The sequence below is a fragment of the Pectinophora gossypiella genome, chromosome 24 (assembly GCF_024362695.1).
Source record: "Pectinophora gossypiella chromosome 24, ilPecGoss1.1, whole genome shotgun sequence".
Taxonomy (NCBI): Eukaryota; Metazoa; Arthropoda; class Insecta; order Lepidoptera; family Gelechiidae; genus Pectinophora; species Pectinophora gossypiella.
In genome coordinates this window covers 7,544,985-7,566,803 of record NC_065427.1, presented here as the reverse complement: position 1 = coordinate 7,566,803, position 21,819 = coordinate 7,544,985, and the positions used below count along the sequence as shown (strand labels likewise).

At 36.9% G+C, this 21,819-nt stretch overlaps 1 protein-coding gene and 1 non-coding gene across 7 annotated transcripts in view; both read left to right on the top strand.

Moving 5' to 3' along the window:
* LOC126377823 (plasma membrane calcium-transporting ATPase 3) overlaps positions 1-21,819 on the top strand; it is a 226,659-nt gene that overhangs the window by 41,133 nt on the left and 163,707 nt on the right. The window contains exon 1 of one of the 6 annotated variants that reach the window (XM_050025744.1): positions 6,173-6,548. The exons of 3 other annotated variants lie outside the window; for them this stretch is intronic. The gene's annotated coding sequence lies outside the window, so the exon portion shown is untranslated. Of the gene's footprint in view, positions 1-6,172; positions 6,549-21,819 lie in introns of those variants that run through there. 2 more of the 6 variants (XM_050025738.1, XM_050025745.1) reach the window with 2 other exon arrangements.
* Trnaa-cgc (transfer RNA alanine (anticodon CGC)) lies at positions 15,156-15,227 on the top strand. Its single transcript has one exon. It is a non-coding gene; the product is annotated as a tRNA-Ala (tRNA).

Below are 21,819 nucleotides of genomic sequence, written 5' to 3'. Positions count from 1 at the left end.
TAGACCACATCGTCACTTACCACCTGGTGAGATTGTGGTTAAATGCGAATCTATATTACTTATTTAAAAAAATATAACGCGTTCAGCTGTGGCCATTTTCTACGTTGTATAGGTACCTACCTGTTTAATAATAATTTTGAGGTGTTTAATTATTAAAAGACATTTCTAATAACTGCTAGCACGGTCTTCTTTATTTTTTTAATTTTAAGACATCGTTGTATGTAAGTAGTAGGTGCAGGCCCGGTTGTGCATAATTCCAAAGGTAACTTTGTTTTTAGTATTTTTCCTTTTAAAATACGTCGGCTTATTTGAAGAATTTGAACGGATGGAATTTAATAAAAACAAAATCGGACGGTGCGATAGAAATTTTTATTTAGGTAGGCAAGCAACTTACTATTTTAAAATAAATCCTTGTAAGTATGCTTTTCATGTGTGTGTGCAATTAAGAATAATCCAACGAGTTAGACAGTGATATTTCAGTAAAACAAACCAGGAAATGATATCAAATTACACTAATTAGCCAGAACCCAAAATTTACAACGTTTTTTTTACGAGAAATCGCCTGCAGAGCCATTACAAACCTCGGTTACATCCAACGATAACATTTTCTTCTCCCATTCCAAATACCAACTTTGTCGTGTGGTAACAGCGTTAATTTTCTATTGTAATTTGCAAGCACTTGTGACCTTTTATCGCGATCTAGTTTCGGTTTTAAAAGTTTCAATTTAGCGCTCTAAGCGGCTGTAAGGAGGTGCTATAAAGTGGCTCGTCTAACAGTGGAATGCTGCAGCGCTGCAAAATGGCGGCCGATCGATGCGGGCGGTGCGCGCGCCGCTGGTGACGTCACCGTCGCCGGGTACCCCAGCAAAAGGCTTTCGAAAAGAATCCCTTTTCATTATTATTTACACCCCCAAGACGTGCTGAATAAATCTGACTTCCTGACCTATACTTTCCACTATCTCGTACAATCATTTATTAGTTTTAACTAAACTTCAAAACACAAATATGCTATGGGATTTGCAAGATTGTAAGTATGAAGACGCAAAGAAAATGAATATCCGTATTGCACTTATGTCAGATTATGATCAAGTGTCCCACTGCTGGGCAAAGGCCTCCCTCCATTTATTCCAGGACTTTCTCTCCAGTGCTTCTTGCTTCTGAAAAAAAACATGCGTCTCTAGTTCTAGATCTGTTTCTAGTTAGTAAGTAAGCAGTATTTCATAATTTATCTTTGACCTAGAACATTAAATTCCTCGAAATAAAAAGTAAACGGCTCTAAGTATTTTTATTTAAAAGTCAAATGCCTGTTATAGGATTATCCACGAGTTAAATAAAATATGCCAGTCCGATTTAAATTTTGTAAAATAATTCCCTCATTCAACACTTTTGTTTTTAATAATTCAGACAATACAGGCAACGAACGTGTTAATACGCAGCCATTTCTGAAAATAAAACGCTTTTGTATTTGCATTAACTGTCCAATGAAGCTTTATTTTTTTTAAGTTTTCTGCCAACTTGCGTTCTGTCAAGCACTGTTAGGGATCACGAACATGAATTTGTTTGTATGTACTTATGTAATAAAATGTACTTACCTACGGTGTTGCGTATGTTACGTACTTACGTATGTTATGTTATGTACCTACGGTGTTGAGCAATATCATGTACCGACTTTAGAACGCTGTCGCACTATCATATTTGACATTTAACGAGACTTACGGTTTAATTTGTCAAAAAGTTAATGTGACATGGTCTCAAAATGTATACATTTTAGTACCTACTCGTGACCGTACATCCATCCTAGGACTTCGCGTCAAAAGTGACTTCAAGTTGTCTTCTGTGGTTGTACAAATGTCCACTTCATTAAAGACTAAGGGTTTAAGTAAGTTTTTGTAGGTACGTATGTAACATAACATATGATCACGACTATATCGCAATTGGGGTAATCAGAGATACATCCATCGCAAGATGAATAAAGTACCCACGTCTCATCGAGCTTCTTGTTAGACTAACAAACGTAATTAAGTACGTAAAGAGAAGTAAAGTAGATAAAAAGTTCAAAATCACAAAAAAAAATAAGATATCTGTGTAGTATGGTTATCACTTTAATACTAAAAAGGTACCTAGGTATTAGGTACTTAGTTACTTCTGTGCTTACAAACCATTACCATTAAAATATTTACTCGCTTATCGTATTTACGTCAATTCAATGCAACACTTTCTTATCGTTAAGTATCACATCCTAAAGTGACCACAACTTACGTCAAACCTTGTTCCAATTTATCAATCAGAAGTTAGATTATAAGATTTCTGGCGCTATCCAAAATTAAAACGATAAGCTGTGATATTATCATTATCTATAACTAAGTAGGTAGGTATCTACGAATTTTATCAATATAACTCATTCATGGCCGCTCAGAAACAAGGCATATTTTTTCTGTGCAAAGTTTATTGTTCGCTGCAATTTGTGACGTCACCGCCGCGCCGCCGGGAGCGTTTCAGCAAAACTGGACACTCCATACAAAAATCTTCTCTTTAACAACACAATGGCACGTAGGGCATGTAATCCCTTCTCGAGATCGCAAATTCGAAATCCCGTGGGATTGGATATATCAATACTGCGAGATCCTGAAATTTTCGTAATTTTCATAAAAAAATCTAAAGTTAGGATGGCTGAAAACGATGAAAACTGCTTGTTTGTGATAATGAGGTTAATTAAAACAAAATACTTTTGAAAAAAAACCTTTAATTTTCAATATTACTAACTAAATAGGTAATTAAGATTTCTTTGGAAATCAGCAATCAAAACAAAAAGTAGAACTCAAGGAGATTCGCCTAATCCCGTCAATCTCGAATGGGATCTCGTCATATTATGCTTCGGGATTGATCCCGAAAAATTTGACGAGATCTCGCGAGATCGGAATCCCGCGTGATCATTCCCTAGGCACGCCCCGTGCGTGCGAGCGAAACAAACGGTCTGGGCGCACTCCCTTACTCTTTGACGCTTAAATTGGGACACTGAGAATCAAGTTCGCTCTATGTTCGTATTGCGGGGTGGAGTATCCCTTCTATATCTACGTAGTATTATTTATTCTATGGTTTTACGTATTCACTCATTCACACAGAAATCCGCCGCGGAGCAATGCACTTTTCATACTTTGAAAGAAAGATAAAAACACAATTAATTAATTATTACAGTAAATAAAATCACATACCTACCTACTACGCATTACTAAGTACATGGTATGCAAGTACCCATAATATCGTTCGACACGTTATACATACTTAAAATTAGTTTCAAAATTATAAAATTATACCTAATCCGATAAAAGTTTTATAAGAATAAAACCTAGTTTATATTTTCGTAACTCGGAACGTTGCATTATGTAATTTACGTTCCGATTCACGCTCGTAAAAAATATGAAATTGTGAATATTCTGTTCTAAAGGACCATACACACTTTCCGACTTCGCATTTGTCACTCAAAGAGTACGTGTATGAACTATGAACACATTACTCAATGCCTCACCATATCTAATAAGCTAGTTGTTAATATAGTATTCAAAGGAACAAAATATGAATATTTAAATCATGTTCATATTACTATTTCATATAAATTTTAGTCATACTTATTTATTGTTGTAAAATACGTACCTACATAAGTTGTATTAGATATCGTTATTAATTTGTTGTATTCGTGAATAGGTTTAATAAAAAAAATATATTACATTAGTAAAAAAAAAATACATTTCCCTTCCACATTTTTTTCTGTATTGAGGTACCTGTTGTACATTTAGATTTTATATTTCGTGTGAATCAGAACCTCGTTTGTACTGTGATCGGATACGTTGGCAGACAATGAAATAATCACCCACATTAACGTGTACAAAAGCGTATTTTTAGGTTGTATAGACGTTAACTAGTTTCAGATCACGCTGTTTTCTATCCGCCAACGTCACCTTGGGTTTTGTTTTCTTGTTAAACAACGCTATGAACCTTACACGAATCACGATAAACTGGAAGGATATTAAAATTATCATTTAAGTTTTGAGAAAATGCCACTTGACAACTTATCAAGAAAGTTATGCACTAAATTGTCTCATAAACTTGTGTTATATGCCGCTCGGTATACAGTTAGCGACAGATATGAATTACTATTTCAGTAAACATCGTTCTGCAACGCGACACTGTACAAGCGTCGTTAGTGTGTGATAATAAGAGTCATAATGCCATCATGATCGACCTGTAAAGCCTAAATTACAATTTGATTAAGATAAGGGCTGACGCACACGACACCTATGTACCGCAAGGCGACATGCTCAAAGAGATAATGATGTTTGATCACTATTCGTACCAAGGTCCGTGTCATTACTAGATTATGCGGCACTTGCACGTTGGTGCTATCAAAAGACAATGTCAACATCAAATTTTATGTTGCGCGCGTATTTGCAGACGGTTTTTAGTAACAAATAAAATATTCCGTCTCACACGTACGTACCTACACAAGAATACATAATTAACTTTTAGTCATAGGTTATTTCGCTGTTTCAGTAAGATGTTATTCGAATGCTTTCATGACAGTGAATCATTGTGATCTTTTGATGCCCCGTTGTATTGCTCACGTTTTTACCTTAAAATACAATGGTTTTTTTTCTTTACAGGTACTGATCAATTCGCACGAAAAATAAAAATTCACAAGCGCATTTACATCGTTTACTTAAGCTTTAGAGAAAATCCAGCGAGAAAATGCTGTTGTAATTCCGTTAGCATTGTATGCAGACACCTACACTACAACCCATAACTCCACGATAAAGCTGGTTATTAACTCGTTTTGCTGAGAATTTCATTAAAAATGAATGCAGTTATTATGCCTTGTGGAATGCGCCCCGCCATGATAAGATATACGTGGGGTGAGTACGCGTTGGATTAGCATAATTTTCAGAGATTAAAACTTCAATAACTACCCTTGTTAGGTTTAATCGCTTTTCTATGTCATTGCAATTAATAACTAGATAGTTCTATTTTTAGTAGCCCGTAAAACCCCATTTACAGCATTAAGTAATTTATTCCAAAGTTATTGGCTGTGCTTTTCATTCATTTCTAAAACATAACCCAATTAATTATAAATTAAATGAAGACATCTCGAATCAAATAATGTTCTATTATTTGTTGGCGGATAAGAAAATTACATGTCTAACTTAAAATAAAATTAGGTGGTGTCTGCAGGAATCAGCACCAATATTTCTCTGTATAATTTATTTAAGCTAATTTATTTAGCAGAGCTCGTTAGCGAGCTGAATAACTAAGTGACGTCATTCTAACCCGAACTTGGTATGAGGTAGGTACTGGGAAAACACACGCATGCAACCCTTACATGTCTAACTTTATGAAACAAAATTTGTACCGTTAGTAACAATACTAGGTATTTCCAAAAAAGTCGTATGCTCTCTAAAAATTAAGAACAAAGCCTATAGGTACCTACCTAGGTACCATAATTAAAAGATGTTTTAAAAAACGAAAGGCCCAGTGAAATGTATTAACAGTAAAACAGCGATCATTATTATGTGAAAGCTTTGATAAGAAAGGTGGGAACGGAAGTAGGTAGGTACCTAGTGTTACAGATTAGTGGGTCAATGGCAAGCAGAATTCTATGATCTCTCTACCTACCTTAATGACAAGCAAGTATATAACGAGTAAACTCAAGAAATAGTCATGTAATACTTTAGTGGGTACAAGGCGCCATAAATTTCTGCCTGCGGTTTTAAATCTCGAAGCCATTCCAAAATAGCGTACACATAAGATATAACATTTCTTCTGAAATCGATCGGTTAATATAAGCGCAGGGCTTGTCATTCACTGACGTCGTGCCCGCTGCCCGACTGACGCATGCGCGTCTGGCTAACGTCTATCCCGAACGAATATAGATGAGTATTGGCTTATACGTATTTTCGTAGTCCGCTGAGATCTTTTCAACGCGGTCGCCTTACTTTATCGCCAGAATTCACGTTCGAACGGTTATCTCATTTTGTCGCATCGCGATAAAGATAACGTCGACGTTAGTATAATATTTTGTAAATTATGAGATAGTGGAATTGCTGCTTATGTATTTAATACTTAAATGAAAATTAAATTGTGTCAGAGGCATGCCGATGCCATAGCGTGTCGTCGTCGGGTGTGCGGGGCACGGAAATCGCGCGATAGTCAGGACGTGTGTAGGGGCCTCAGTAGTCAGTCAGTAAGGCGGACTCGGACCGCGCGGACGCGCGGTGCGTTGGTGCTTGTAGTTTTTTAGTTTTGACAGTTGGCGCGTTTTTCGTTTCCGTTCAACTAAAGATATTTTATGTGGAAATCATAGATTTTAAGTTAGTGTAATCTGTGTTTTTTCTTACTACATCTTGTGTACGACTAGTCATTTGTGAATTTTGTACGCCGGCTGTGAATTGAGTGATTGCACGCGCTGTGAACACTCGTCGTGTTTGTGGATAATTTTGTGATTTCTCTTTGAGGAATTGTTTTGTGGAGGTGCCGCCTTGCTGCCGGGAACGACAAAGGTACCTGACCTCATTTCTATAGTAGAACCTCGTAGGAATAAGCTGTATTTTACGGCCGAAGGGCTGGTTAGTGTGTGTCGGCACTTGAAAGTATCAATTTGGGGCAGGCAATTTCTCTCGGTAGCTCGGAGTGGATTCCAAATATAGCGAATCGGGTTTAGCTGCGTGCTCAGCCGCCTGCAGCGAGCTCCAGACGAATATCTATGTGATTTTCTAATGAGTTTGGTGGTGATTTCTCTGGCCGGGCACTGAGGCCGTCAGACAGCTGTGCACACGTAACGGGTAAAAATAAATACTCGGGCATTATCGGCCGGTAGACAGACCGGCTTGCGGAGCACAAGGCGGTATTATTAGTGCACATTATACAACTGAATGTTAGGTTATGTTAGGTTAGGCGGCTCCAAACTGGTTTCGTTTCGTACCTAATCGCCGTATGCCCATGTTTGTGTGCCGCGGTGGAATAAATTAACTCCATATTAACTATACCTACTGCATGTCTGTGGTCTTTAGTACTGTTTTATTGCACATTAGCATAGCATTACTAACTTCATTATTCACAGTGTTATTGCATCCACATCACTGCTAGAGAAATAAATAACATTTGTTTTAAAAATATCAACTTGGTGCCCTTCCAAGTCATCCACAAATCTAATTAATACATAAACATATTTAACTCCCAATATTCCCAATTCAAGATTTCAATACAACCATAATTTCAATAGTTTTCAGAACTTCAGAAGTGCTTACAATCAATTGGTCAGATCCAACCTCACCACAATCATTAACTCCTTACTACTAAAAAGCTTTAATGATTTAAAAAGTAAAATAATATATCTACCTACTTACCTACCCACTACCTATATTGTAAAGAAAAAACATTTAATAGTAATGCAACAAGTTTTAAAACAATTTTTGTTGCTATTTCAGGATTGAAAAATCACTCTAAATCCTAATAAAAAATTCTGTAACTTACAAAATATTAAGAATATTAATACAATAATTTACCTGTAACAGTAATTAAAAGTAGGTAAGTGAGTAAAATAACTTTTAAGAGAAACCAGAAGCACTATCACTGTGGAAAAATACCTACAAATTCAATTTATCAATGAATTCAAGACTGGTTTTTACGAGTGTGACAGTCTGCAGTTCAGATAACTGAGTAAACATCATTTAAACACATTTATGTTTAAATTCTTGATAATTCAATGTTTTAATTTACTACTAAAAGGCATGAATGAAAGGCTTGTAATTAAAAATTATTGTTATGTTAAAAAAAATAAACAAAAACATCCATTAAAATATGATATTTCTTTTATTATAAAAGTTTGAGTACAAATTAATCAAAATATTTATGTAAATATCCTGGCAATAATTTTTATCTCTCCCATTTTATACAATACAACCCATAAGAATTATTATTTTATTATTTTTTTGGTTTTATTTTATCCCATAAGAATTTCAGTTACCTACCTATAATTGCAAATTATATTACCTATTTAATAACATACTAGTTTTTCATACAAGACTCTGAAATAAAACTACTTACCTACCTATATATGGATGTCCCTTTCTAACATTATTGTAAGACTATTAGGTACATCAGTACACAATAATTTAGTTCCTATCTATGTCATATAGTAACTAATAAACTAAGATAACTGCTACTTTTATTATCACGCTAATTATACCTTGACTAGTACCTATTGTATAAAACTAGAAATAATGTATCTATTATTATTTGATTTTCAAATATATATCCTATAGAACCTGTAAGCAGATCTGTTCTTAAATGTTAACATTCTATTTTAGTTATCAATAAAACTATTAACTTGTATAGGGCTGGTTTTCCCGTTACGGTTTAGAAGGTCAAGGCTGGCAGTTGCTTCTGTAAAAACGGACCTGTCAAATCTTTGGGATAGATATGTGGACCCAGTGAAAATGGGATACGCTAGGAAGATGATCGTAACTAAAATGATGTATTCATTGAAATTGGCATAACTTGGTTTTGTTGATCATTTCAAATGAACAAGTGCAGTGATAAGGTCAATGTCCCCATTAATAAGGGTCATTGAACTATCATAATATTATGAAGGTTATATTTTTTTAATATGAAGCAAACTGCATGAAGCAACTTTACGAGTTTATTGGCACAATGCTGTCATTTCATAATAATAATGATGAAAAATTGATAAGTTGTAATGATTGATAATACAGTGTTTTACCTAATAACTATAAATGGCATTTGGAATGGTTGACCAACCGTCCAAACCCATTAGCAACCATGCTCTTGGAAACCAGGAACAAGGTGAAGAGGCTCAAGAGAATGGATGTTCTTGGGCACTAAAATTATGGAAGATAGTTTTGGTTGCTTTACTTCTACCAAACGAATAACAATGCATCAAATGTGATGAAAGTTTTACTGATTACAGGCAAATTGAACAGAAAAAAGGACCTAGTAACAGTATCTGTAGTAACAGTTTCAATGTTTAAATACCATGAAAAATTATTATTTCATGCAGCCATGAAACTGTTGTATGTCAATATAATATAATATTCTTTACAGTAACAATTTGTTCCAGCTAGTACAAGAACTTTATTACCCACTTCATTTGAAGTACTTGGGTTGGAATAAAATATTAATAAATACTAGTATAATATCTAGTAAATAATACATTTTTCTTTTGTTATTTCAATGGTTCGTTTTCTAAAGAGATGTAATTTTGCAACGGCTGACACTGATGATGTTTTGTTGTAAACTATTAACATTTAGATCCTGAGATAAATGGTCAAAGAATGTACAGTCATGAGCAATATGATGTACTCGCTTTAGGGCTGTGTCGCACCAACATATTTGACATTTAGTGAGACTTACAGTTCAATTTGTCAAAAAAATTAATGTGACATGGTACCAAAGTGTATATATATATTAATGCTCGTGACCATACAATATATAACTGAAACAATAGCACATATTTTATCTCTTCTTCTATCGTGTGGATTGTGAGGTGGATTACCAACCCCATCAACCCTGGTGTCAGGGTTATTATTACATATTTTATAAACTGTACACACATTAGTAAAATAAACAAGCACAAAAAATAAGTACAAAAAGTGGGCTTGTCCCTAAATGAGATCTCTTACAGCCTACCCCGCATGGTCTGATAGTTCAAATTCAATTCAATTCAAATTCAAAAATATCTTTATTCACATAGTTATACTTTGAATCGTCATAATTTACATAACGAACGTCTCATCCGCCTAAAACTACCGCAGCTTCTCACAGCCTGTATAGACGGGGAAAAGAAGCTTCGGAAGAAAAGAAAAGCTTCGGTAAAGGGCCCTAGACATTCTTTAAATAAAACATAAAATACTGTTATACAATTTAGTAATTTGGGGCAATAAAAGGGAGAAGGACCAAAGCTTTGTTCAGTAAGTAGTGGATAGATAAAAGCTGAACAAATAGCAAATAGGTGAGATTCAGAGGCATGTTTTGTCCTATACAATTAGACGTAATCCCAGTTTGTTTATGCCCTGTCTAAAAGATTTACTATATAGAAGTTTATTTAAAAATTTAGTGATGAAGCTAGATAATTCTGAAGTGCCAAGTATTCTGTGATCAGTTTCGAAGTTTTATGTCGAAATAAAACACGTTGATGTATGCTTGCGAGTTTTTAGTGTGTACGTAAATACAAAGTCTCCGAATGACATTTATTGCTAACGGAGGACTTCTAAATTTGTTCTCGCTCTTAGAGCTTTTGAATACTGAATGTCTTATTCATGTAGGGATTCGGAGAGGAAAATAACCGGGAATTTTAAGTCGTATTTATATTAAATATGAAATATTTTCCCATACCGCTTCAGAAGGAAAAACCCGAGAACATGTTTTGAGTAAAACATGTAAACTTATTTAAAGGATTCTGTAGTAAACGGTTCGTAGAACAGGAAAACTTAAAAATATTTTAGACAGTCTTTGTTAACTTGTAGTAGAATTTTGTATTCAGGGTTTCTGCAACCACTGTTTTTGTAAATATTAAAAATATATTCACAGCAAGAAGACAAAAAATGCTTAGTCTGCTATATTGACAACGCTATTACATATTGGCCCAATCACATGAATTAATAATCCATTTGTTGACCGATAAAACAAATAAAGTAGTAGTTTTGGCATAGCTAAAAGATAGCCGTTCATAATGATGGTCCCTTTTTACCATTACTATTATGTTAGCCTATACATTAATTTTGAGATGTTCTAGCCGACCCATAAACCACGGCACGCGTTTAGTAGCCATGTCTTTATTCCTACATGTAATTGTATTGATATTTCGTTTGGCATCACGCCAAACAGTAATATCGGAGCCGAATTTGCGGTCGAAATTAAGTACTCATTCATGGTAATAAATCTTTTCTATCTTATTCATAAACTGGCTGGTATAGCGTCCTAGTTGGAACGTGGTATGTCTTACATGGGAACCATTCCCTTTGTAGTATTCGGTGCCCATTTGGCAATGCATCGGTGCATGCCATAAGATGGGGTGGTGGGTGCAAGAAATATGGGATGGGGTGTGATTTCGTCTGAATTACGGTGCCTAGACGGGCGCTCGCGCCGTTCGGTGCTCCAGATGCTTTTAATTACGTGGACCAACCAGACGGATAGGGCTGCCACACAATCTCCGACAGCTAATGTATTTTTAACACCTTGTCACTGTGTTGCTATGTTCTTTTCTCCACAAACACACACACACACCACACATCTTTGTTTGTTGTATCTTTATTTTATTTACAATACAATACAATACAAATACACTTTATTGCACCAAAATAAAAAGAAATAATTACAAAAAGTCTCTATTAAAAGAAAAAAAAGTCTTTATTTTATTTATTTTTTTCATTTTTCATTTTAATTACCATAGTTATTAAGTAAAAAGTATATTATTGTACCTCAAATAATAATGAAGTATGTCAATTTGGGAAGACAATGGCTCCTGAAATACAGTTATACTAGTTTAGAAGCCAGGGCCTTATTTATAATTGTTACTTGTTTGTTGTACTGAATAAACTTTCTTTATTTCTTTCTTTCTTCAGTGGCTAATCATTACGAAACATTTTTACTATGATTAGAAAAAAATCCGTAGCGGCTACTTTCATAACCGGTGCCACTTAAGAGTGCCAAATATGTCCGCGCTGGTGCTACCCAAATAGTCCTGTATGTTTGTATTTATCTTTATCAAACACGTGACGTTGTCACCTGCTGCGGGCTATGCCAAGTCGTAATCGTAACGCGGTGACGTTTCGCGATCTATCAATTGAAAAAACAAACTTGGTAAGCGACCTTCCTCACGGCGCGACGCGATGCAAAATCGATCTTATTATCTCTGTTCTGTGCAATTTCCGCGATATCTAAACAATTGACGACTGTAGGGTAGATTACGTCAAAACGTGACTATGACTTGTATGGAATATTGAGTTGTGACGTCATCACAAAATGGTCGAACGTCGAACTTTTTGTCACAGGTCTACCAGTAATCTTATCGCAGATCAATGCGATATCGGATCGCGGTGTGAGGAGTGTCCCTTAGTGTTAGCCCTGGTGTTGGGTATTTAAAGCGCGCGCGGGCACGCCGTCACTGCGCGTGCGTCACTGGCAACGCGAATAGAAAACTAGTGACCCTCGCGGGACAGTGACGCGCAGCTCACGTTACTCCTGTAGTGAAAGTTATACTCTGAAAATGTAAGGGTCTAACCAAACCTCTTTATCTCCTATACGCAACAACGTAAGCCAAGTACTTAAAACTTACACTTACAAGATCCTAAAACACCGTGTGATCGCTAATGTGGAAGCGACCTCTAAGGACCTTATTATAATTGCACTATGATCTTAATTTGAATGAGACGTATTCTGTCTGCCAAAAAAACATGGTTTATGGTCAGTATTCTGACAATATTTGGCAGACATCCTTATGGTACAAGTTGGTAGCGGGTGACATGAGGCAGCAGCGAACGACACGTCATTACGTCCTGTACCTGCAGTCATGATTTCGAACCCGCTGCGGACGGCAACAGCAGATGGAATGCTAACCAATCACAAGCCAGCATAATTGTCATATATCATTAAACAATATGGCGCTTATTGGCAAAATTCGTTCCACGCAGATTACACGGCGTGATCAGCAGCACTACTGATCCGAGGTCAGGCGACAGTGGCGTCTGCCGCTCGACAAGTCGCTAGAAGGGAATTTCATAGAAATACATAGAAACCAGGGGGTTTAAAATGGCCACATCAAAGCAATTCATCTAAAAAAGCAATATTGCTATTTGACATTTGTTTGCATTGCGCACTTACTTTTACATGCGCAAATTGCAAGCTTTCTTAGATGAATTGCTACGATGTGGCCATTTTAACCCCCCAGTAGTGTGCTGCGACACGTCATCCGCTGATGCCTCATGTCAGCTACTAACTTGTACCTTAGTCATGATTGACGAATGATTGAAATTTATGTAATATCGCTCTAAGAAACGACGATGAGATGCTGCTGGGATACGATACGATGGGTCATAGTGATACATTCTGTTCCCAGCTTAATGAACATACGCTCACAGTCGATTGTTTACTTTCACACTCGCCTTACTGGAGCTAAACTTAGTCAGGCCTCAAAATGCTGTTAAAAAGCCCTCAAAACCTCATTGAAATCATAAGAATGCGTTTAGCAAGCAGGTTATACGGTCTCCTGAATTTTGTAGAAATATAAAATTGGATATCTTTGTCAATTCCTCCGTATCCAATATATTATAAATTAACAAAACAACCATTTCATTCGAAGTACTAACCGATTTTGTAGGTCAACATCGTTTCTCATAAGACCAAAAGGCGTAGGTCTGCTTTCGCGATAGACCGGTTCAGCTAACCAGTTTTATGAGTTCCATTGCAATGCGCTATTTGATTCGTTGATTGTTGCCGGACCCTGCTGTTTCTATTCAATTCCCAGTATTCTGAAGATGTTGTACGATTTGACGTTGTTCACAAACCCATTGCACACTTTAAGCTTCCCCTGTAAATACCTTGATTTACAGGGGAAGCTTCTTGTAAGACGGGCAAAGGCGCGCCTTATCGTTAAGCGCGACCTCTTCCAGACATAATTTTTCTATCTTATTTTGTAAGGCATACGAGCGTTTCCGAAGAGCACCTCCCATCGTTGATGACCGCATCGTCAAATGTTATTAATATCAACACGGTATAGGAAAACCAGGTATGCTCAATCCTATGACAAGCCGCCATTGCTAGCCCATTGATGACGTAAGTGTTACCATTAAATTGGTATCTCCAACATTCCAAGGACGTAAAATTTATTATTGAAAATTAAGTGAATTACAGACTAATGTATTTAATTACTATTACTTGTCACATAATCATAAAAAAAACATTAAGTAACTCTTTTACTAAATGATCGAATTTTCTTTGCAAAGTAAATATAAAAACAATGGTCGTGGGTAATTTATTTTTTATGAAATGGCAACGCAGGCCGGTATGACGTCAGCTAGGCTAACTTTGAATTGTTAGCTGTCAGTTTTGAACATACCTGGTTTTCTTATACCACGAGTAATATTAAATATTATGTTGTTTAGCTAATCTGTCCAAAACTTGTTTGCTGTTTTTAGCCTTTACTAAAGGGTAAACTTCCAAATAACCTGTTTATCATGTCTTTGAGTGATCCTCCTCTGCTCTAACTTTTATACTCTGTGGTAAATTAATATAAAAAAACATAAACAGCCTATACTTATACGTTCCACTGCTGGGCACAGGGCTCCCCTCAATCAACCAGAGGAGGTATGGAGCATACTTCACCACGCTGCTCCACTGCAGGTTGAGAGGTATATGACCTAGTAGCCCCGGGCCAACGACTTAGCGTGCCTACCGAAGCACGGAAAATATAGAAGAAAAAAAAGTTTTTTTTAATTAGACTTTAAAACTAGAAGTCAGTATTGACGCTTCGGTATTATCCTTCTTTCCGAATCGATAAATCAAATTAGAATTGCAATAAAAAAAATATGAAAATCTCCAGTGTTATCATGATGCGTTAACAATTCTATTTCAAGCGTTCTGTCATATTATCATCGAGTATTGATGTCACTGTGACTCAGAGGTCGAGGGTACCGTTGACACTTTGACATCATCAGCTTCATCTGAGAACCGCGACTATTCTCATTAGAGAGGTCAACTTCAGGTATTTAGAGCGAATGTATTACAGTCATTATAACACTAACTAACTAAGCCGTGGTAGCCCAGTTGGTAGAACGCTTGCCTCTCACTTTGAGGTCGCAGGTTCGAACCCTAGGCCTAAACCAATGATTGTCGAATTCGTTTTCGAATTCATGTTTGGATCGTAAATAATTATCACGTGCTCAGCGGTGAAGGAAAACATCGTGAGGAAACCCACAATCTCGAGAAACGCATTTTCGGAGGTATGTGACCTAACCTGTATTGGGCTCGTTTTCTCTTCGCGGTTTGTAAGGTCAGACAGGCAGTCGCTTCTGTAAAAAACCGGACCTGTCAAATCTTCAGGTTAGGTAAGCAGACCCTGTGAAAACGGGACATGATAACACTAACTAATGGCCTCCCTGGTCCAGTGGTTGAGCGCTGGGCTCGCGACCCGGAGGTCCCGGGTTCGAATCCCGGTGGGGACATCACAAAAATTTCTCTGTGATCCCTAGTTTGGATAGCAGATGCAGATGATGAGATGATGATGTATTGTATTGTATGCAGACTAACAAAAAAAAAAAATAAAAAAAAATATATAAAATCTTTAACCACCAAACATAACAGGCTAGTTTTCAGAAATCCCTCCTATCCTGGACTAGCGCTAAGAAGGCTTTAAGTACATCAGAAGCATTTAACATGCCACCTCGCGCTTTGGAGCCGTGACTTTAAACTTAACTAGGTGGAGTGGAGGAGTAAGTAATTAAATAGTGGTGGTTCAGAGCACTTGGCACCGAAGAGCAACGTCGTTACATCCACCTCGTTGCTGCGGCCGAATTTCACTTCGCCGCTCTTAATGTCGGCCAAATGTCTTTTGGAATGAAAAAAGCTTTTGTGGGTACTTTACTATTTTACTTACGTCAACACATGACATGACCTAAACGAAATAACCTCACGACTATTTAGGAGAGGGAATGGTCTCCCCCCCTCCAATGAGGAATTAAATTAGGATAAATTGTTTTAAAACTAAATGTAAATCAGACTTTAAAAAACAATTGAATGCAGAAAAATTGAAACATTTCTATTGTCCTCTAGCCCTCGTTGACAATTACTTCCGCACAGTATCCCAGGAAGAGGAAATGACTGAAAACCAGCGCTAGATGGCGCCATAGCATAGTTCCTTTTGCCCGTATTCGTAATATTCATAATTACCTACTTCTTAAAAAAAAATGTAAATTGTTACTGGCAATAAATTTGATTTATTCTTATTATATTATACTGGAGTAGTTAGAGGTACATCCATCGCAAGACGAACCAAGTACGGTCACGAGCATTAATATGTATACACTTTGGTACCATGTCACATTAACTTTTTTGACAAATTGAACTGTAAGTCTCACTAAATGTCAAGTATGTTAGTGCGACATAGTCCTAAAGTGGGTACATTATATTGCTCGTGACTGTACCCACACCTCACCGAGCTTCCTGTTAGACCAACGTGATAGGTGCTAAGCCGCATAGCTGTCTATAAAGGTCGAGCCAAGAGTGTTAGTAAAAACTGCACTTAAGACTTTTTACTTTACTTACATACTGTTTTTTATACATAAACTCACGCCCGTAACCTTCTATGTGGTTGGCAGAGCCACAAATTATGAACAAGACGGCAGCCAGATACTCCCCAACCCAGGATCAAATCCAGAATGTTTTGAAGAAAGACCAGGTCAAGAGTACTGTAAACCGGCGATCGGGCATGAAGGCTAATGAGATTGGAAGAAGCGAAGGGTGTGTCAGGGTCGTAGTAAGTGGAATTCCGTGGTCTCTGCCTACTCCAAAGGTAAATAGACGTGATCTTATGTCATCATCATCAGCCGTACGACGCCCACTGCTGGGCATAGGCCTCCCCCAAGGATCTTATGTATGCATGATGAATCGAACAGTGACAGGTTATCATAAATAATGCATTCTTTTGGAAAGAACAAAATTTTGGAATTTCATTTTAAAGGGATATTGGATTTTTTTAAACCTAACCTAACATTACTAGTTAGAATCATAATACTTAAAATACAAGGGTAAACCCGCTATTGTGATAATTGAATGTTTAAATGATACTTAACCTTTGAACGCAGTGTAGTTTAAAAGAAACCTTTTTTATCTTTTTACGAAAAACCAGAAGACGTTTTTTATTTAATTTCTAGAATTGAGTACTACTCGTAAATTCTAGTACTAGTATTCCAACAGGTCCTATTTGCTTATTTTTTTATCAATTTCACAATTACCTTCACTTCTTTCATTTGCAATTAAAATTAAAACAATCAATTGATTATCCGAAGTCAATTTTCTTATTAGCCGATTGAAGCCAATCGTCTCCAATTGGTTGATGGAATTCTAAACTTGAAAGACGCCGCGGAAATCATATGAACACTTCTCTTCTCTCGTGTGAGTTGAGAGGTGGATTACCAACCTCATCAACCCTGGTGTCAGGGTTACTATTGAGCCGCCAAAGGCCCCTGACATGGCTCACGTAACGACTACTTACTTACCCGGAACCAACGTCTTAAACGTGCCTTCCAAAGCACGGAGCATCTTACTTTCGGACAATCAGGTGATCAGCCTGTAATGTCCTAACCAAACTAGGGATCACATAGTATCTTTGGTGATATTTCCCCACCGGGATTAGAACCCGGGATCGTGAGCCTCAACGCTCAACGACTGGACCACGGAGGCCGTAAACGAGCATTAAATAATGAATCATTTCGCCATTCAATATTCAAGTCTGGCTGCGATGATCGCATAAAAAAACAGCAATGATGTAATGTGAGCGGCGACCTCGGCCGCCTCTGATTACGTCCCACGTGAAACGGCGACAAATAAATTTTTACCATCGACTATGCTTACCACGTGCTGGCAAGCATTTGGATGGCGAAGGAAAAACATTAGACGATGCTGACTTTTGATGAGTCACGACCTTTGCATGGCAACTGAATGATCAGTTAGCTAAGCAAAGTCTAATACCACACCAAATTCAGGACGTTTTAAACAATGACCAGGGGGTTAAAAAGGCCACATCAAAGCAATTCATCTCATCATCTCCCTAGCGTTATCCCGTTTTCACGGGGTCCGCTTACCTAACCTGAAGATGCGACGTCCGTTTTTTTACAGAAGCGACTGCCTGTCTGACGGTCAGACTCTAACCTCTAACCTGCTAAGGGAAAACCAGCCCAATGCAGGTTAGGTCACATACCTCTGAAAATCCATTTCTCGGGAATGTGGCTGTCCTCACGATGTTTTCCTTCACCGCTGAGCACGAGATAATCATTTATGATCCAAACACGAATTCGAAAACAAATTCGACAATCGGTTTAGCCATTTGCTGTATTCGAACCTGGGACGTCAAATTGAGAGGCAAGCATTCTACCAACTGCGCTGGCACGGCTCAAACAATTCATCTACAAAAGTTAATTTGCTATTTGACATTTCTTGACATTGCGCACTTACTTTCATGTCATGTTGTAATGGTTTTTTGATGAATTGCTTGTAAGTGGCCTTTTTAACCCCCAGGTCAAGAGTACTATAAAGCAATGAGATTTTGATAAAAGTAGTGACTAGCATTCCGTAGTCTGCCTACCTAGCGAAACAGGCGACATCTTATGAACTGTAAAGTCATGAGCAATATCATGTACCCACCTTAGAACCCAGTCGCACTATCATACTTGACATTTAATGAGACTTACGGTTCAATTTGTCGAAAAAGTTAATGTGACATGGTTTCAAAGTGTATACATATTAGTACTCGTGACCGTACGGGTCTAATATCGTACCATATTAAGTAGGTAGTCGACTTAAAGGTGCTTCGCGGTTATGTCATCACAATAAAAAGCAGCTTAAAAACTTGTGTCTGATTGTTTATTTTTTGTTGTCACTCTCATTCGGGATTAAGTAACAATTGTAACTTTATTTCAAGTAGAATAGAAGCGATTTATCAAAAATACAATCCACGTAGTATGTTGTTAATTTTAAGACCTTCACGCGAATATATTATGTTGTTTGAAAGACTGGTGTCAACCTGATGTTTTGACCAAATTGCTTGGATCTGTAGCGACATGAATCGTAAAATAAACTCAACTATCAGAATGAATGAAACATTCAATTTTATCTACAGTAAACACCAAATGACCTTTGAGTTGTTACTTGTAAGCACTAACAAAAACCATGACTACGCTGTTGCGGCTCATCGTTAGCATTTACAGCCATTTACCTACATCGCTTGAATTCTCTTGAAAACTCAAATTTGCTAAACGCCAACATCGACTTACAATTATCTTTCATGGCGAAACGCCTCTTTATCATTTTCATTCATACAAGTGATCTGTACGGTTCTGTTAATCGTACATAAAAAGGAGGTTGCCTATAGCTTTCTAAGCATAATACTCCAATATAGTTTTATTATTAACCATACTCAACGTTCCAACGCGCCACATAAATAAGCTGTAACATAACCTACCTAGTGTTTGCGCAGGCGTGTTCGATAATTACTTATTGTACGCCGTGCGCCATCTTGCGCGTGAGTCACCGCCTCGCCTCCCACCAGACGTGGTTTCAACACTGTATCAAACTTTATACACAAAACCCGACGGCTAAGTTAATAAACAACGCCAAGCAATATATAATATTTTCTCTCGCTCACACTAATTGTTTCATACGGAAATGTGAGTTTGTACTCCATACAAAAATAAGTCTTTTTTGTCTAGATTAGCGCAACGGAGTTGCGTAACGCTGAACGGTTTTAATACTAGTTTGATCATGAATAGTAGTTTTCGAACGGCCGGCCTTGTGACGTACGTAGACTACACTTTGCAGACACAAATATGTGTTCAAAATACTTGCAATAGTACGGATAGATAAACGTATTATTTTAGCTCGTTTCTTCTTTTGCTATCAGCGAATCGAATTTCAATTGATGACGGGTAAAGAAATATCAAAAATTATAGACATTGAAAAGTTTAGACATCCCAGAATGTAGTTATAAATTTTCATCTATTATCTATCCACTTTTACAACTTGACATGCAGCATGTGTTGGGCAATTTATATATCAGTTTCTCGAGAGTTCAGTCTAAACATTATGAAGTACGTGACATGGCGCTGTCTCAACACACACAATATACTATCAAAAGTGAGGTCAATGAACCTTTCTACTGAGATATTTCTGAAATAAACACTTAACGTAATGTTACTATTTTCAAAAATCAAATATACTTTATTGCACAGAACTCAAGAGAGAAAACAGTTTCAGAGTTTCAAGTAAGGAAAGCTCTATACGTATAATTACCCTGATACCAATGTTGGAATATTCTTTATGTACACATAATAACGGGTTCTTACCGCGTTTAAAGCAGGGGCATGAGACTCCCGACAACCGCGTAAACTTAAAACAATGTATTCTTTATGTAGTACGATAGACTTTAAGATTTAAAAGGTATCTGCTAAATAGACTTGCAACATTGATTTTTTTGTTTATTAAAGCCAAACAGAAGTGAATGGTATGTTATATGTATGTTAGGTATTTACGCAAACTTGCAAAAAGTCTTTACCTTCGAGCCATCGTTCGGAGTTGGCGTAATGTGAAATGTCCTATTTTACACCTTTTTAAATTCAATGCCATCGCATCAACCTTGTTTGTCTAGAGTCAATCGAACGCAAAGAACCAGCAAATATTTGTCTATGGGCCGGTACTGATATCCATTGTTGATTTTGGATGGTAATAAAATCTAGGCAGTATTATTGACTTTTTTAGAAATATACCTATCGTAATCCTATATTTCTACTTATTTAGGATACTTGGATTTGTAGTAACAGAATTATTGAAAGAGTATAGAAAGCCTGCCAAGAACTATTGCGAGCCTCTTTAGGATATCAATGTGAGTAAGCGAAAATGACTTATGTGAAGATTGCATTGGTCATCCTTTTTGAGCAGCTTTTATTTTTGGAAACTTCCCCTCATTGCCATCCCTTTCTTGAGTGTTTAAAATAATGTTCCATTATTTTGAGCAGCCAATCAAGTTCTTTCTTTAAACTCCAAACATAATTAATCTCATTTCCCAACAATCAGGCCAAAAGGGAATCGTAAAGTTGAAAACGCAAACTTCCCGAGAATTCTCGTAAAGTTGTCATAAAAAACGTTGGCGCCGGCTTCCTGGGAGTTGTACTTCGATGCTTTATTACCGCAATTGCAGGATGCACCGGGTCGAGAAATGGCCGGCGACTTCCAAGACTTAAAACCAACGTTGTCTGTCTAGCGTTGCGTCTTGAATAGGAAAATTCTTGGAACTACGGGATTCATAGTGCCGGAAACATATCCGCGAAGCATTTGAGAAAATTGATGCACTAAACTTGTCGAATTAGAGTGTTTGACAGATCCTGATGTTAATAAGAATATGTGGACTTGATATTAGTTTTGTCATTTATTCAAAATTTTAACAATCTTTCAAAAATATGATTATATGAAGTTACAATGGTTGAAGTGCCATTGTAACTTCTTCATATAATCAATAACTGTCTACAAACTTCTAGAATATTTAATGATTATAAAAGTGCCAAAATCAGAAACATTTCGTCCTAACACTTCTAACCGCAGCCTTGATAGCTGACCGTCAGACGAAACGCGATCTCTGTCCCACTTAGTAGTGCGGTAATAATTGGCATCTCATTCTTCATTCTGTCGTCCATTTTTAATGGGGAAGTCGGCCCTCATAATCCAGCACGAGGAAACAAAAACAGCTAATTTTACTACTTTGTGAAGGTAATTTTAGAAATACATTAATTGGATCAGTCTGAAAGTTTAAAATATTCAGATTCTTCGTTATTTTAATTACTAAGTAACGAGTAGAAAGTAACTCTAAAAGCAAAACCGCATACTTTTACACTCGACGGGAATTACTTAGTTAAAATAGTTTTACGCAAGTAGAAACGAGAAAATTGTACATAATTTATGAAGTTTGTAAATACCCGTTATATTTTTATCGGAGTTGGAGGAACAAAGGCGTTCGATAATCGAGCACCCACCTCTTTTCGACGGTAAAAA